Source organism: Bos javanicus, chromosome 14, assembly GCF_032452875.1.
Source record: "Bos javanicus breed banteng chromosome 14, ARS-OSU_banteng_1.0, whole genome shotgun sequence".
Taxonomy (NCBI): domain Eukaryota; kingdom Metazoa; phylum Chordata; class Mammalia; order Artiodactyla; family Bovidae; genus Bos; species Bos javanicus.
This window is the reverse complement of record NC_083881.1, coordinates 21,499,874-21,514,127: the sequence shown is the minus strand read 5'-3', so window position 1 is coordinate 21,514,127 and position 14,254 is coordinate 21,499,874.

Below are 14,254 nucleotides of genomic sequence, written 5' to 3'. Positions count from 1 at the left end.
ACAGAATGATCAGGCGTTCTGTATACTATTTCAGAAGGTTAGTGCTGCTGTCCTGATGTATTGAAAAGGAATACTGGAGAGAAGTTTACGGCTTGCTGAGAATTCCAACAAATAAATATTACATTGGCTAGCTGTGACTTGTGCATATTTCATTTATTTGGGAAGTGGAGTGGCCCATGTGGAGTTTTGCTTTGGAGACCCTCAGTTATTCCTCAGTGAGGAAGGAACAGAACAGAAAAGGGAGCCATGAGTGCAAAATCCTGTCTGGAACTAGTCTGGGAGAAGATTGCTGGCTCATGGTGTCTGGGAATAGGGAAACTACAGAACCAGAGAGTTTTGTATTTGAATTGGAAGTTAAAGGTACTGAAGACAAGAAAAAGTTCCCTAAGATCCAAACACAAGGGCATTATTCTCTGTGCTCTTTTCACTGTCTCCTTTTTGAAAATCACACTGGTATTAATCTACTGGGCTTCCCAGGTGGTGCCATGGTAAAGAATCCGCCTGCCAATGCAGGAGATGCAAGAGACACGGATTCGATCCCTGGGTCAGGAAGATCCCCTGGAGAAGGAAATGGCAATCTGCTTTAGTATTCTTACCTGGGAAATTCCATGGACAGAGGAGCCTAGTGGGCTACAGTCCATGGGGTCACAAAGAGTCAGACATGACTGAAGTCACTGAGCACGTCTGTATGTTATCATAATTGTTATCACAACACACTGATAAATTAATGTGTGTGTGTCTCAGTCATGTCTGACTCTTTGTGACTCTGTGGATTGTAGCCTGCAAAGACATCATGATGTAATTAAGCATTCAGGATGCTTACCTATAGTACTTATGGAGACTACCTTATTTTTAGAGATGGTAAGATGAGAACTTAGGCACTCAAGTGAGGTTCAGTGCACACAAACTCCTCTCTGTTCTGTCTTAAGTGTACGGAGCCAGCCCTTAGAGACATGCTAGGCTGGGGTGCAACCTTCTCCCCATCCTGTTTCTATCCATGGTCCTGTCATCTCCTGGTTACTCAGGATTGGAACTTCTTCAGATTGTTCACTAAGTGTTACTGTGATTTCTTTTTACTCATCTTTATCATATTTTCCTTTCCTCTTTCTTTTTACATTATTTCCCTCCTCACCTTGGATCTCTGCTGTTGTGATGGTTTCCTACTTATTTCTCAGCCTCTCTCACAGTTTCCTTGTCTCACAATTTGTTCTGTGCTTTTCAGGCTGGTTAATTGCCATCAAGTAACATCAGTCATTCTAATAATCTACAATTTCTGTTGTCTCCCTATTGCTTAAGAATTAGGTCCTATGTCCTGGAATTCAAAACTTAAAAAAAATTTATGCCTGCCTAACTTTCCAAACTTATTTCCTGCCTTAACTTTGCAAACTTATTTTGGGTGCTTTCACAAAAGAGGTCTAGATTTCTCTTTTGAATCCTACATCTTTGGGTGTTGTCTAGTTTTGTCACAATCAGTTTTACCACTTAGAACAGGGTGTGTTGTCTCAACAGTTAGTGCTGTAGAAAAAGAGGTAATATAGCTTGTTTTATGCAATAAAATTGATACATGGTGAAGTGTGATATAAGGCCCAGATCAAATAGGGCGTCTGTGGTAAAGGTAAGGGTGGGAGCTGAGACTCCTACTGGCCTCTCCTGGCTTCATATGAATATTTTTAAAAAGTGTTATTCTGGACACGTTGCTTTGGTGTCTAGATCCAGCTCTTCCCCTTATCTGTAGAGTTACTGCCTCATTACCGTCTTCTAGAAAGTGATTCTTGGCCAGAGGTCCTTTCCAGAAGCTGCCTTTCAGGAAGATCATGAATATCCCTGCTCCAGAGCCCTGCCTGGTGCCTAGTCAATGCTCGAGAGTGAAAGTGTTAGTCGCTCAGTCGCATCGGACTCTTTGTGACCCTGTATTCTGTAGCCTACCAGGCTCCTCTGTCCACGGGATTTCGCAGGCAAGAAAACTGGAGTGGATTGCCATGCCCTCTTCCAAGGGATCTTCCCAACCCAGGGATTGAACCCGGGTCCTCTGCATCGCAGGCAGATTCTTTACCATACGAGCTACTAGGGGAGCCTCAATAAGTAGCTGTCAATTGATGGATTAGCAATAGCTGCTGACTCCTTTGGTGGCACGGATGAGGCTGGATTTTCAAGATGTTCAGGAACACAGCCTAATCACTGGCTGCAGTAAGCAGCACTACTGCTAAGTGACTCTTGAGTATGAGTATTTTCTTTGCCTGAGGATATGACTTAATTTGCTTATCAGCTGTTTTTTCACTAAAGTAAATTAGATTACAAAGGTGATTTTTGTATTCTTTGATAGTAAAATAATTAGTGCTCTATTTGGTTTGCTCTGCTAGAAAGAAATGCCTTCAGGTGAAGGAGCAAGGCATGTTTTATAATGCACTGAACTCTGATCAGCAGAAGCAGTAATTAATCCTCAGAGTGGAGACAGAGGGCTGAATGACGTTTTACGGAACCATGTCCAGAAGGGATGGCATCTAGCTTTATGTTAAATTATTCCTGTTTTATATATTGGTATGGTTTAGATACCCAATTACAAAAAAAATGGTAAGTATGTGAAAAAATTTAATTATCAAAGAAACAAAAAATTAACTTATTCTTTTTAAATTTATTTATTTGAAGGATAGTTGCTTTACAGAATTTTGTTGGTTTCTGCCATATAGCAACATGAATCAGGCATAGGTATACATATGTCCCTTCATTTAACTTATTATTATTTGAAGCTGCTATTTGATTAAAGTTGTTTTCATGAAAAGAACTGATCAGATTCATTGTTTCAGTTTTTATAATTCTATATTTGTTTATTGGGGCTTCCCAGGTGGCACTGGTGGTAAAGAACCTGCCTGCTAATGCACGAGACTCGAGAGACGCAGGTTCAATCGCTGGGTCGGGAAGGTCCCCACCTGCAATCCGTGAGACCTGGTGGAAAGATTCATTACTACTGTTTATTACAAGTTACATGAATTCCATCTGAACAAACTCAAGTAGATAGAAAGGGGAGAAGGAGCCTTGGGGATTGTCTGATGACCTCACAGTAGAGCCGCTGAGTGGACAGGGTTCCAGGAAGAATTGGACCTAAGCACTCACTCCCTCCCATATGGCAGGGACTTTCTTTCCCTCCTGCACCGGACTGACTTCGGGCATCTCTCTTACAGAAGATCTTTTCCCAGAAATTTCAGATTAAAGTCTTAATAGGCCCAATTTTGTTTGTGGCCCGTTTTTAATCCCATCGTTGGTGCCAAGAAAGCAGTGTCATGCTGTGCTAAGTGGTAGCTCCTGTGATAACCATATGGGTGGAAAGGAAGACAGGATGTGATGGCAAAGCTGTGTGTCTAGTTTAGTAACTTTTAAAAATGTGGCTCTAACTTCGTTGCTTGGGAGTTGATGGAGATGTTCCGCATAGTGGATGAAGGTCTAGAAACAAAGATCCTCTCTGTTCTGTGAAATGGTAATTCTAATGATGCGCTCAGTATCATGACACCATTGTGAAGACCCACTTTCACTGCATAAGGAATTTTTCCCAGAGAGGAATTCTCAGAAGCTAAATTTTAGCCTCACCTTTGAATCTAAACATGGAAACCCAGGAATGAATAAGGGGTACTCTTAGCACCTCTCTGAGACTCTGGATCCCTGAGACATAGCTTTAAATTTTTTTTTTTTTGTTATTGGAATACAGTTGCTTTACAGTGTTGTGTTAGTTTCTTGTTGTGGTTTAGTTGCTAAGTCATGTCTGACTCCTTGTGACCACATGAACTGCAGCCTGCCGGGCTTCCCTGTCCTTCACTATCTCCTGGAGTTTGCTCAAACTCATGTTCATTGAGTCAGTGGTGCCATCCAGCCATCTCATCCTCTGGCACCCCCTTCTCTTCCTGCCTGCAATCTTTCCCAACATAATGGTCTTTTCTAATGAGTTGACTCTTTGCATCAGGTAGCCAAAGTATTAGAGCTTTAGCTTCAGCATTGATCCTTCCAGTGAATATTCAGGGTTGATTGCCTTTAGACATAAGCAAGGAAAAATGATTAGCTTTTTTTGTAGATGGGCAATAGTGACTTAGTAACTGTAACAGAAGGAAAAGATGATGCTAAAACTAGTAACAGCAAATATAAAGTGTCTACAATAACACCTAACCAAAATAACCATAGTCTTTATGGAGATATCTATAAAAAATTAATGAAGCCCATAAAATAAAACTTAAATGAATGTAGAGCTATATTCCATTCATGGGAAGTCTGTATGTTATAAAACTGTCCATTCTACTCAAATTATAACAAGTTTTACACAAACTATAAAGCTTGTGAAAGTCAAGCATAGGTGAGAGTCTGGGCACAGGTCTGCCATGTGCTGCTGAGGGGAGGCTAAGCCAGCAGGGGCACCTGGACAGCATTTTGGCAGAAATTGCTTGAATGTAAAGTATATATATATCCCATTACTGTGAATTCCACTACACGGTATTTATACTTAGGAAATATTTGCATGTGCAGTTATACTTCAAACAACAACCACATAAGCTCATAGAAAAAGAGAGCAGATTTGTGGTTCTCACAGGCAGTGAGTGGAGGGGAAATTGGATGAAGGTGGTTGAAATGTACAATCTTCCACTTACAAGATGGATAGGGATGTAATGAACAAGCGTGTGATGACACCGCAGTGCATCTTATCTATATATGAAAATTGTTCAGATAGTAAATCCCAAGAGTGCTCATCACAAGGAAATTATTTTTTTTCCTTTTCTTTTGTATCTTTATAATGTGATAGAAGTTCACTAAACTTATTGTGATCATTATTTCACAGTATATATAGGTCAAATCTTTATGCTGCACACCTTAAACCTACACAGTGCTGGATGTCAGTTATATCTCAGTAGAACTGGGAGAAGGAAAATAAAGGAAAGGGGTTTAGTTTTAAAAAATTTGCACAGGAACCAAGGAAGCCATAGTCAATGATGTCCAGACAAGCTTGAATGCCCATCATGAAAGTGTTAGTTGCTTAGTTGTGTAGCCTGCCAGGCTCCTCTGTCCATGGGGTTTCCCAGGCTAGAATACTGGGGTGAGTTGCTGTTCCCTTCTCCAGGGGATCTTCTTGACCCAGGGATCAAACCTGGGTCTCCTGCATTGCAGGCAGACTCTTTACCATTTGAGCCACCAGGAAAGCCCATCAAGAAGGCAATGACTAAAAAATAAATGGTAGTATGTTCACATGATGAGAGTCTAATTGGCAGTTTAAAGTTTGCCTGTGTGACCTAAAATGTATACCCTGCTTGAGACATTTAAGTTGCAGACTATGTGCAGTCTGATTCCTTTCACTTAGTTCAGGATGGGGAACACGTGTATACCCGTGGCGGATTCATGTTGATGTGTATGGCAAAACCAATACAATATTGTAAAGTAATTAGCCTCCAGTTAAAATAAATAAATTTATATTAAAAAAACAAACATCAAGATTCTTCTTTTGGACTCTGTGGGAGAGGGAGAGGGTGGGATGATTTGGGAGAATGGCATTGAAACATGTATAATATCATATATGAAATGAGTCGCCAGTCCAGGTTCGATGTATGATACTGGATGCTTGGGGCTGGTGCACTGGGACGACCCAGAGGGATGGTACAGGGAGGGAGGAGGGAGGAGGGTTCAGAATGGGGAACACGTGTGTACCTGTGGTCGATTCATGTTGATATATGGCAAAACCAATACAATATTGTAAAGTTAAAAAATAAAAAAAAACCAAACATCAAGATTCTTCTTTTTTTTAATTTGTTTATTTTTTAATTGAAGGATAATTGCTTTACAGAATTGTGTTGTTTTCTGCCAAGTATCAACATGAATCCTTCTTATTGGGCCTGTCTCTGGGTGTGTGAATAAGTAGAGCAGGCAGTGGAGGGATACACCTCAACCTCCTCGCAGACTCAGAGTGATGCCAGATGTTGGTATTATCTGTGATGTTTTTTAAGAGGAGGGTTTCTTCTTCTTTATCCTTATTTGGGGCTTTCCAAACACCCTCTTCCAACAACACAAGAGATGACTCTATACACGGACGTATACCTAAATCAGATTGGTTATATTCTTTGCAGCTGAAGATGGAGAAGCTCTATACAGTCAGCAAAAACAAGAATAGGAGCTGACTGTGGCTCAGATCATGAACTTCTTATTGCCAAATTCAGACTTAAATTGAAGAAAGTAGGGAAAACCACTAGACCATTCAGGTATGAGAGAAGCCTGCATACCATAATGAAGACCCAGCATGGCCAAAAAACACTCTACCCCAGGGCCTGTCACGGGGTGCAGTTTTCAGTACAGTGTCCAGGGTGGCCTCCTGGGAGGGGGCACATGTGTGTGAAGCTGTGCAAGTGGAGAAGGGGCTAGTGATGTAACTCATTTTCTGAGGTTGGCTTGAGGAGGGAGTGTCATGGGTGTTTAAAATGCATTGTCTTCATAATGGAGCCTCTTAAGTTCTGAAAACCACATCAGAGCAGAGTGTCGCCACTGAAGTATGGTAAAGCCTCACTAATTCCCTTATCGAATAGAACCCATTTTATTTTCCTACAAGGGTGAAGTAGAATATGATTCAATCCAACACTGCTCTGACCGTTTTAGTCTGTTTTCTGTGTAGACAAGCAATGAAGAGTCAGTTGGCCATCTATGAAGGGGGAACGCTGATGAGTCTGCATGGTAGAGACCCTGCCAACATCTCAGTGTCATGAAGGGTGCTCTGAGGCTTCCCCTCAGCACCTCCATGTTATCACCAGTGTGGGGGAGATGGGGTGCACCCCTCCCCCTGCCTTCCTCTCCAGCTTCAAGCTGCTCAGAAAAGGTGGTCTCCATCTCTCAATGAGACCCACTTGCTTTGACATCAGGGATGGTTGGTTTTTTCAGGGATCAGCTTCTCTCTGTGGGGTGAATATAATGGCTCAGGGTGGGGAGTCCAGGAAGAGGAACGACACTCCCACAGAGGGTGGGAGGGAAGGTGCAGACAGGGGTCCATGGCGGGCGAGTGCTGTGCCTCTGGGGCTGAGATGCTGGGGGATTTTAGGTGACCTGACTCGATGGATGTGAGACTCAGTGAACTCCGAGAGTTGGTGTTGGACAGAGAGGCCTGGCGTGCTGCGATTCATGGGATCACAAAGAGTCGGACATGACTGAGCGACTGATCTGATCTGGGACAGGAGCATGGTAGTGGCCATGGTTGGCCAGCAGGTCTGAAGTAACAGGCATCCTCTGTATGTGGGAAATGGTCACAGTGGAAGGAGCAGCGTGGCCACCAGGTATGATCTGTGGAGCCCAGATCTGAGGAAGACAGTGCTAGCTGCCAGCTTACGCTCCTCCCCTTGGCTCCAGCCCCCATGGCCGCCCACTCACTCATGTGCTCAGAGCTGTGGGGACTCTTCAAGTAGGATTTGGTCACAGCACTCCCCTGCTCACTGCCCCCAGGCTCCCTGCTGGCCCTGGACTGAAATCCAAGCTCCCGATTAGGGTCCACCTGTCCACCTGCACAGCTGCCCACCTGCACACCTGTGATTAAACTGGAGGCCGTGTAATGGGCGAGTGAGAAAGACAGGGGGCAGGGAGGGGGCAACAGGAGTCACACTGCAGTGTCCTGGAAACAGGGAACTCATGGTGGGGAAGTGAAAGTCCCTCAGTCATGTCTGACTCTTTGCAACCCCATGGACAATACAGACCATGGAATTCTCCAGGCCAGAATACTGGTATCCCTTCCCTTCTCCAGGGGATCTTCCCAACCCAGGGATCCAACCCAGGTACCCCACATGGCAGGCAGATTCTTTACCAGCTGAGCCACCAGGGAAGCCCAGAAATACTGGAGTGGGTAGCCTATCCCTTCTCCAGGGGATCCTCCCGACCCAGGAATTGAACCGGAGTCTCCTGCATTGCAGGCGGATTCTTTACCAACTAAGCTATCAGGGACTATATTGGGGAATACGGTAGGAAAAAAGGAGTTGACTTTTCGAATTTCCCTTCATTCTCCTTCAGACTTGATTTCTTTCTTCAACAATTTTTTTTTTCTATCAAAGCCAAGTATAGAGTAAGACTAACAGTCCCCCTTCACCTGGCTGGCTCACAATTTCTATATAATTCCAATTGATTTTTACTTTAAAAATTAGTTTTCATTGGAGTTGTTGTTCAGTCACTCGGTCATGTCTGACTCTTTGGGACCTCATGGATTGCAGCACGGTAGGCTTTCCTGTTCTTCACCGTCTCCTGGAATTTGCTCAAACTCATGTCCATTGAGTCGGTGATGCCATCCAACCAGCTCATCCTCTGTTCCCTTCTTCTCCTGCCCTCAATCTTTCCCAGCATCATGGTCGTTTCCAATGAGTAGGCTCTTCTCATCAGGTGGCCAAAGTATTGGGCCTTCAGTATTGGAGTAGAATTGCTTTACAATGTTGTGTTTCTGCTGTATAGCAAAGTGAATCAGCTGTATGTATACAAATATCCCCTCTTTTTTTGGATTTCCATCCCATTTAGGTCACCACAGAGTAATGAGTAGAGTTCCCTGTGCTATAAAATTAAAACACAAAATCAAACTGCCATGGAAGCCAGACTTTCTAGAGGAAATATTGCCCTCCGTTAGCGAGAATGAAGGTCATGCTAGGCACACAGCCCCATGATGTGCATAGTGTGTGTAGGTGTGTGGAGAACTCGACTGTGGAGTTGTTGCTGTTTTGTTATCATAAACAGACATGGTCTAGAGTTCCGGTTGCTTCATCTGTCTTCTCTCTGTTCCTAACATGGGAATATCTGTAGCAACCATGGTATGTAATTGCTGAGCCAGCACCAAGTCCAGTAAATGGTGTATAAGAAAAATGAGGTCTCTTTTTTTCTCTCTCATCTGCATCTTAAACATCATAGTGGCATGGGTGTGGAACATGCCACAAGGTGTAGTTGAGAATATATATGAACTAAACTCCAAGCGAGGTTTTAAGTGACTGAGCATGCAGACCAGTGGTCCCTGTGAATTCAGGATGCAGAACAATCATGAGTTTTGTCTTTCTCTCATCCCTGCATAGAGCATGTGATGTGAAAGTTGCTCAGTCATGTGCAACTCTTTGCGACCCCATGGACTCTACAGACCATGGAATTCTCCAGGCCAGAATATTTGAGTGGGTAACCTTTCCCTTCTCCAGGGGATCTTCCCAACCCAGGGATCAAACCCAGGTCTCCCACATTTCGGGCAGATTCTTTACCAGCTGAGCAGCAAGGGAAGCTCAAGAATACTGGAGTGGGTAGCCTATCCCTTCTCCAGTGGATCTTCCTGACCCAAGAGTCAAACCAGGGTCTCCTGCATTGCAGGGGGATTCTTAACCAGCTGAGTTATCAGGGAAGCCCTGTATACAATATGCATTAGGGTTACTCTGTAGGATGTGGAGCAGGTTGAAAAAGAAAGTGTTAACAGCATCCAGATTTATACCTGAAGGACTTGTGTTTCTGAGTCCTGGGCAGAAAATTAAAATAGTCGGGGGTCCCCAACTTCTGGCCATGGACTGATATCTCCAGTCAGATCAGCAGAGGCACTGGCTTAGAAATAAAGTGCTCAGTAAATGCAGTGCACTTGAATCATCCCGAAACCATCCACCTCACCCACCGTCCTTGGAAAAATTGTCTTCCTTGAAACCAGTCCCTGGTGCCAGAAAGGCTGGGGAACGCTGATAAGGGATCGAACTGGTGACCACGCATTCTGTCCTGTCTGAGTCTGATGGAGCAGTGGTGGTCCCACTGCAGAGACCTGCAGACCAGAGAACAAGGCAGAAGAAGGTTGTTAAGTTCCCCATCCCTGCCCCAGACATCTGCCATTTGGGTACCACTTTCCTAAATATTTTATATCTCTGTATCACTTTACTATTATTTATCAGTATTTTGAGCCTTGGCGAGCCTCCAGTGGGCTTGAGACATGAATTATCTGAGAAACACTAGAAAGAACATTGGCTGTGATGTGGAGAAAACCCAGGAGGTGATGGTGGAGGTGAGGGTCCTGGCAGGAGATGTCTCAATAGCTCCCAGAGAGGTCACGTTGCTCACTCAGGGTGGGGGACAGGCATCATGGAGGGGGTGACAAGTGGCCTTGCTGGGTATTAAGCTTTGAAGAAAGAGCTTAGAGATTTGCCGATGCACTGGATACGAGGAGTGAGAGAGGTCAAGGGACCTCCTGGGACTTTGTGTTGAGCAGCTGGAGGGATGGGTTGTCTTACACTGAAATGAGGAGACTGAGGCTAGAGCAGGGATGGGAAAGGGGGAGGAGGAGGCACCACTGGATGTGTTACGTTTGAGATGTCCGCTTCCCACCCAAGAGGAAGGGCAGGTCTACAGGGCAGCGGAGACATTCAAGATGGAGCTACAACTCTGAGACCCTCACAGAGACCACACTTAAAACCACAATCCTTGTGATATCAGTATAGGAGTGAACACAAAAAAAAGGAAGTCTGAGGATTGGGCCCTCATGCAACTCACCTCGCCCCCTACCCCACCAAAAATAATTGTGCATTTGCTGAGGAGAAGACAGCAGAGAGAGGACACAGCCATGCCCATGAGGTTAGGAGAAAGTGAGTTTTCCAGGCAGCCAAAGCAAAAATTCTTTTCCAAGAGGAGGGTGAGGGGCTATGTTAAGTGTACCAGTCTACTCTGGGGTAAACTCTTTTTATTCATATTGACAAGATGTTACCTAATATACATTTTATTCTTGAGCCAAATAGGTCTAGCAACTTCCATGAATCATATTCTAAAAATTCCTGTGTTCCAGCTTTATTTATAAAAGAAATCATCTTCTCTCACATTTTAGTCTGTGAGATACTTCTTGAATTTTTAAGTATGTGTGTTACCTAGTCATCATTTAATCACTGGAGAAAAAAGAGTAAATGCAAATAAAGCATACTATAGACTGAATATTTGTGTCTCCACCTCTTCCAGATTCATGGGTTGAAGTCAAACACTTGATGTGATGGAATTAGGATGTGGGGCCTTGGGGGTGATGAGGTCATGAGGGTGGGGCCTTCCTGAATGGGATTAGTGCCCATATAATAGGGACTGTTCCCCTGCTCTTCTCAGATGAGGAAACCAGGGGAACATGGAAAAGCAGAACCTCCCCACACCAATCTGCTGGTGCCTTAGTATTGTACTTCTGGCTTCTGGAATTGTGAGAAGTCAATTTCTGTTGTTTAAGACACCCAGCCTGTGATATTTTACTGTAATGGCTTGAACAAATTAAGAAAAAGCATAGCTAAAAAATAATCCTAAATCCAACAATATGGGTATAACTTCATTTAATTTGTTTCTAAGTTTTTGTATGATAAATATAATTTTCATGAGTATATATTGAATATTAAATATATATATATATTTGAGTAATATAAAATAATTTCCTTCAAGTGAATTTCTAGAATTAACATTTCTGGGTCCAAAGCATTTGCAAAATTCCATTGAACTGCTTAAATCACTGCAGTTTATAATATATTTTAATTTTCAGATGTTAAGTTTCTTTCACTATTTTTTATTAAGTATTTTAATTAAGTATACTTTATTTCTATAAATATATAAATGTGTATATGCACAATATGTTCTCACAAACTGAATTTTTTCAGATTTACTTGGTATGAAAAAAATCTCACTGGCATTTTAATTGGAATTACTTAAAATTTACATGATAATTTAATTTTTCATATATGTATTTTTCTGTCTAGGAGAATGGTATGTTTCTTCATTTAGCTGAATTTATTGTGTATTCCTCAGTTATTTTTATCTTTGTCTTTTGTATGCTAAAGTGATGAGTATTTTTAAATAATTTTGGACTTAGAGGAAAGATGCATGACTAATATAAACAAAACTTCCTCCAGAACTATTATATAAAGTCAGTTATACACCACATAAGCCCCATCACCTAAAACATTTCAGTCATTTTTACAAGTAAGACATGTTTGCCATGTAGTAAATTTCCATCAAAATCAGGAAATTAACTCATTATGTTTCTACCATGCAACCCATAGACCCGTAACTGCCAGTTGTTGCAAAGATGTCTCTTACAGTGTGTGTGCAAGCATGCTCAGTGGCTAAGTCTTGTGTGACTCTTTGCAAGCTTATGGACTGTAGCCCTCCAGGCTCCACTGTCTATGGAATTCTCCAGGCAAGAATATTGGATTGGGTTGCCATTTCCTTCTCCAGGGAATCTTCCCAACCCAGGGATCGAACCTATGTTTTTTTTGCATCTCCTGCATTGGCTGGCAGATTCTTTACCACTGAGCCACCTGGGAAGCTGGAAGACAGTCAAATCCAGGATGAAGCATTGCATCTAGTGTCATGTCTCTTTAAACTCCCTCAATCTGGAATAAATCCAAGTCTTTTCAGACCTTTTTTATGGATCACCTGTGAATGTGAATATCAACTTCTTCATGATGGCTTTGAGTTCATGGACCAGTGGTAGGAGCATCCCAGGAGTGATGCACATCCTCCTGGTTGTCCCTTGGCTGATGTCCACTTTGGTCTCTTGAAAAAATGTATCTGTGTGTTGGAGTGTCTTTCTTATGTTGAAGTCTTAAGCCCTGCTTTCTGAGTGTGACCTTATCTGGAAATAGGTCTTGCAGATGTAATAAAGTCAGGTTGAGGTCACGATGGATTAGAGAGGGCCCAAATGCAGTGACCGGTGTCCTTATGAGAGGAGAGAGATCTGACAACACAAACAGAGGGATGAAGCCACGTGATGAGGGAAGCAGAGAGTGGAGTGATGCGGCCACAAGCCACGGGCACTGGGGACTGGCAGTCGCCACCAGAAGCCAGAAGTTCCAGGAAGGACCCTCTCCCAGCACCTGCAGAGAGGAGCCCGGCTCTGGGAACACGTGGACTCCTAGCTCCAGTGTCTTGAGAGAATACACGTGTGTCATTTTAGGTCACTCGGTTTGTGGTAATTTGTTGTCTGCAGTCCCAGAAAACTAATCAAGGTGGTGTCTGCCAGATTCCTTTACAATAAAATTAGTTTTCCCCTTTATAGTAAATAAGTTTCTTTTTCCCTTGGGGAGTCCTTTGAGATTAAGTAAGGAAGTCCTTAAAAACTTTTATTCACCTGTTTTTAGGATCCATTGATGCTTCCTGGCTCAATTATTACCATTGTTGTTCTTGTTAAAAAATAAAAAACTAAGTAAAAAATCAAAATAATTTCCTTTTTTGATTTTTCATTTAGTTTTATTTTTTTAAACAGTTGTTATAAATTTTTTAAATTAATTTTTATTGGAGTTCAGTTCAGTTGTGTCCAACTCTTTGCAACCTCATGGACTGCAGCATGCCAGGCTTCCTTGTCCATCACCAACTCCTGGAGCTTGCTCAAACTCATGTCCACCGAGTTGGTGATGCCATCCAACCAGCTCATCCTCTGTCGTCCCCTTCTCCCCCAACCTTCAGTCTTCCCCAGCATCAGGGAAAGATTTAAAAATTTTTTAGAATATAGTTGCTTTATAGTGTTATGTTAGTTTCAGCTGTACAGCAAAGTGAATCAGCCATACATGTACATATATCCCCTCTTTACTACAGAGCCCTGAATAGAGTTCCCTGTGCTATACAGTAGGTTCTGATTAGTTATCTACTTTATCAGTCAGTTCAGTCACTCAGTCGTGTCCGACTCTTTGCGACCTATGAATCGCAGCATGCCAGGCCTCCCTATCCATCACCAACTCCCGGAGTTCACTCAAACTCATGTCCATTGAGTCAGTGATGCCATCCAGCCATCTCATCCTCTGTCATCCCCTTCTCCTCCTGCCCCCAATCCCTCCCAGCATCAGGGTCTTTTCCATTGAGTCAACTCTTCGCATGAGGTGGCCAAAGGACTGGAGTTTCAGCTTTAGCATCATTCCTTCCAAAGAAATCCCAGGGCTGATCTCCTTCAGAATGGACTGGTTGGATCTCCTTGCAGTCCAAGGGACTCTCAAGAGTCTTCTCCAACACCTCAGTTCAAATGCATCAATTCTTCGGCACTCAGCTTTCTTCACAGTCCAACTCTCACATCCATACATGACCACAGGAAAAACCATAGCCTTGACTAGACGGACCTTTGTTGGCAAAGTAATATCTCTGCTTTTCAATATGTATCTAGGTTGGTCATAACTTTCCTTCCAAGGAGTAAGTGTCTTTTAATTTCATGGCTGCAGTCACCATCTGCAGTGATTTTGGAGCCCAAAAAAATAAAATCTGACACTGTTTCCACTGTTTCCCCATCTATTTCCCATGAAGTGATGGGACCAGA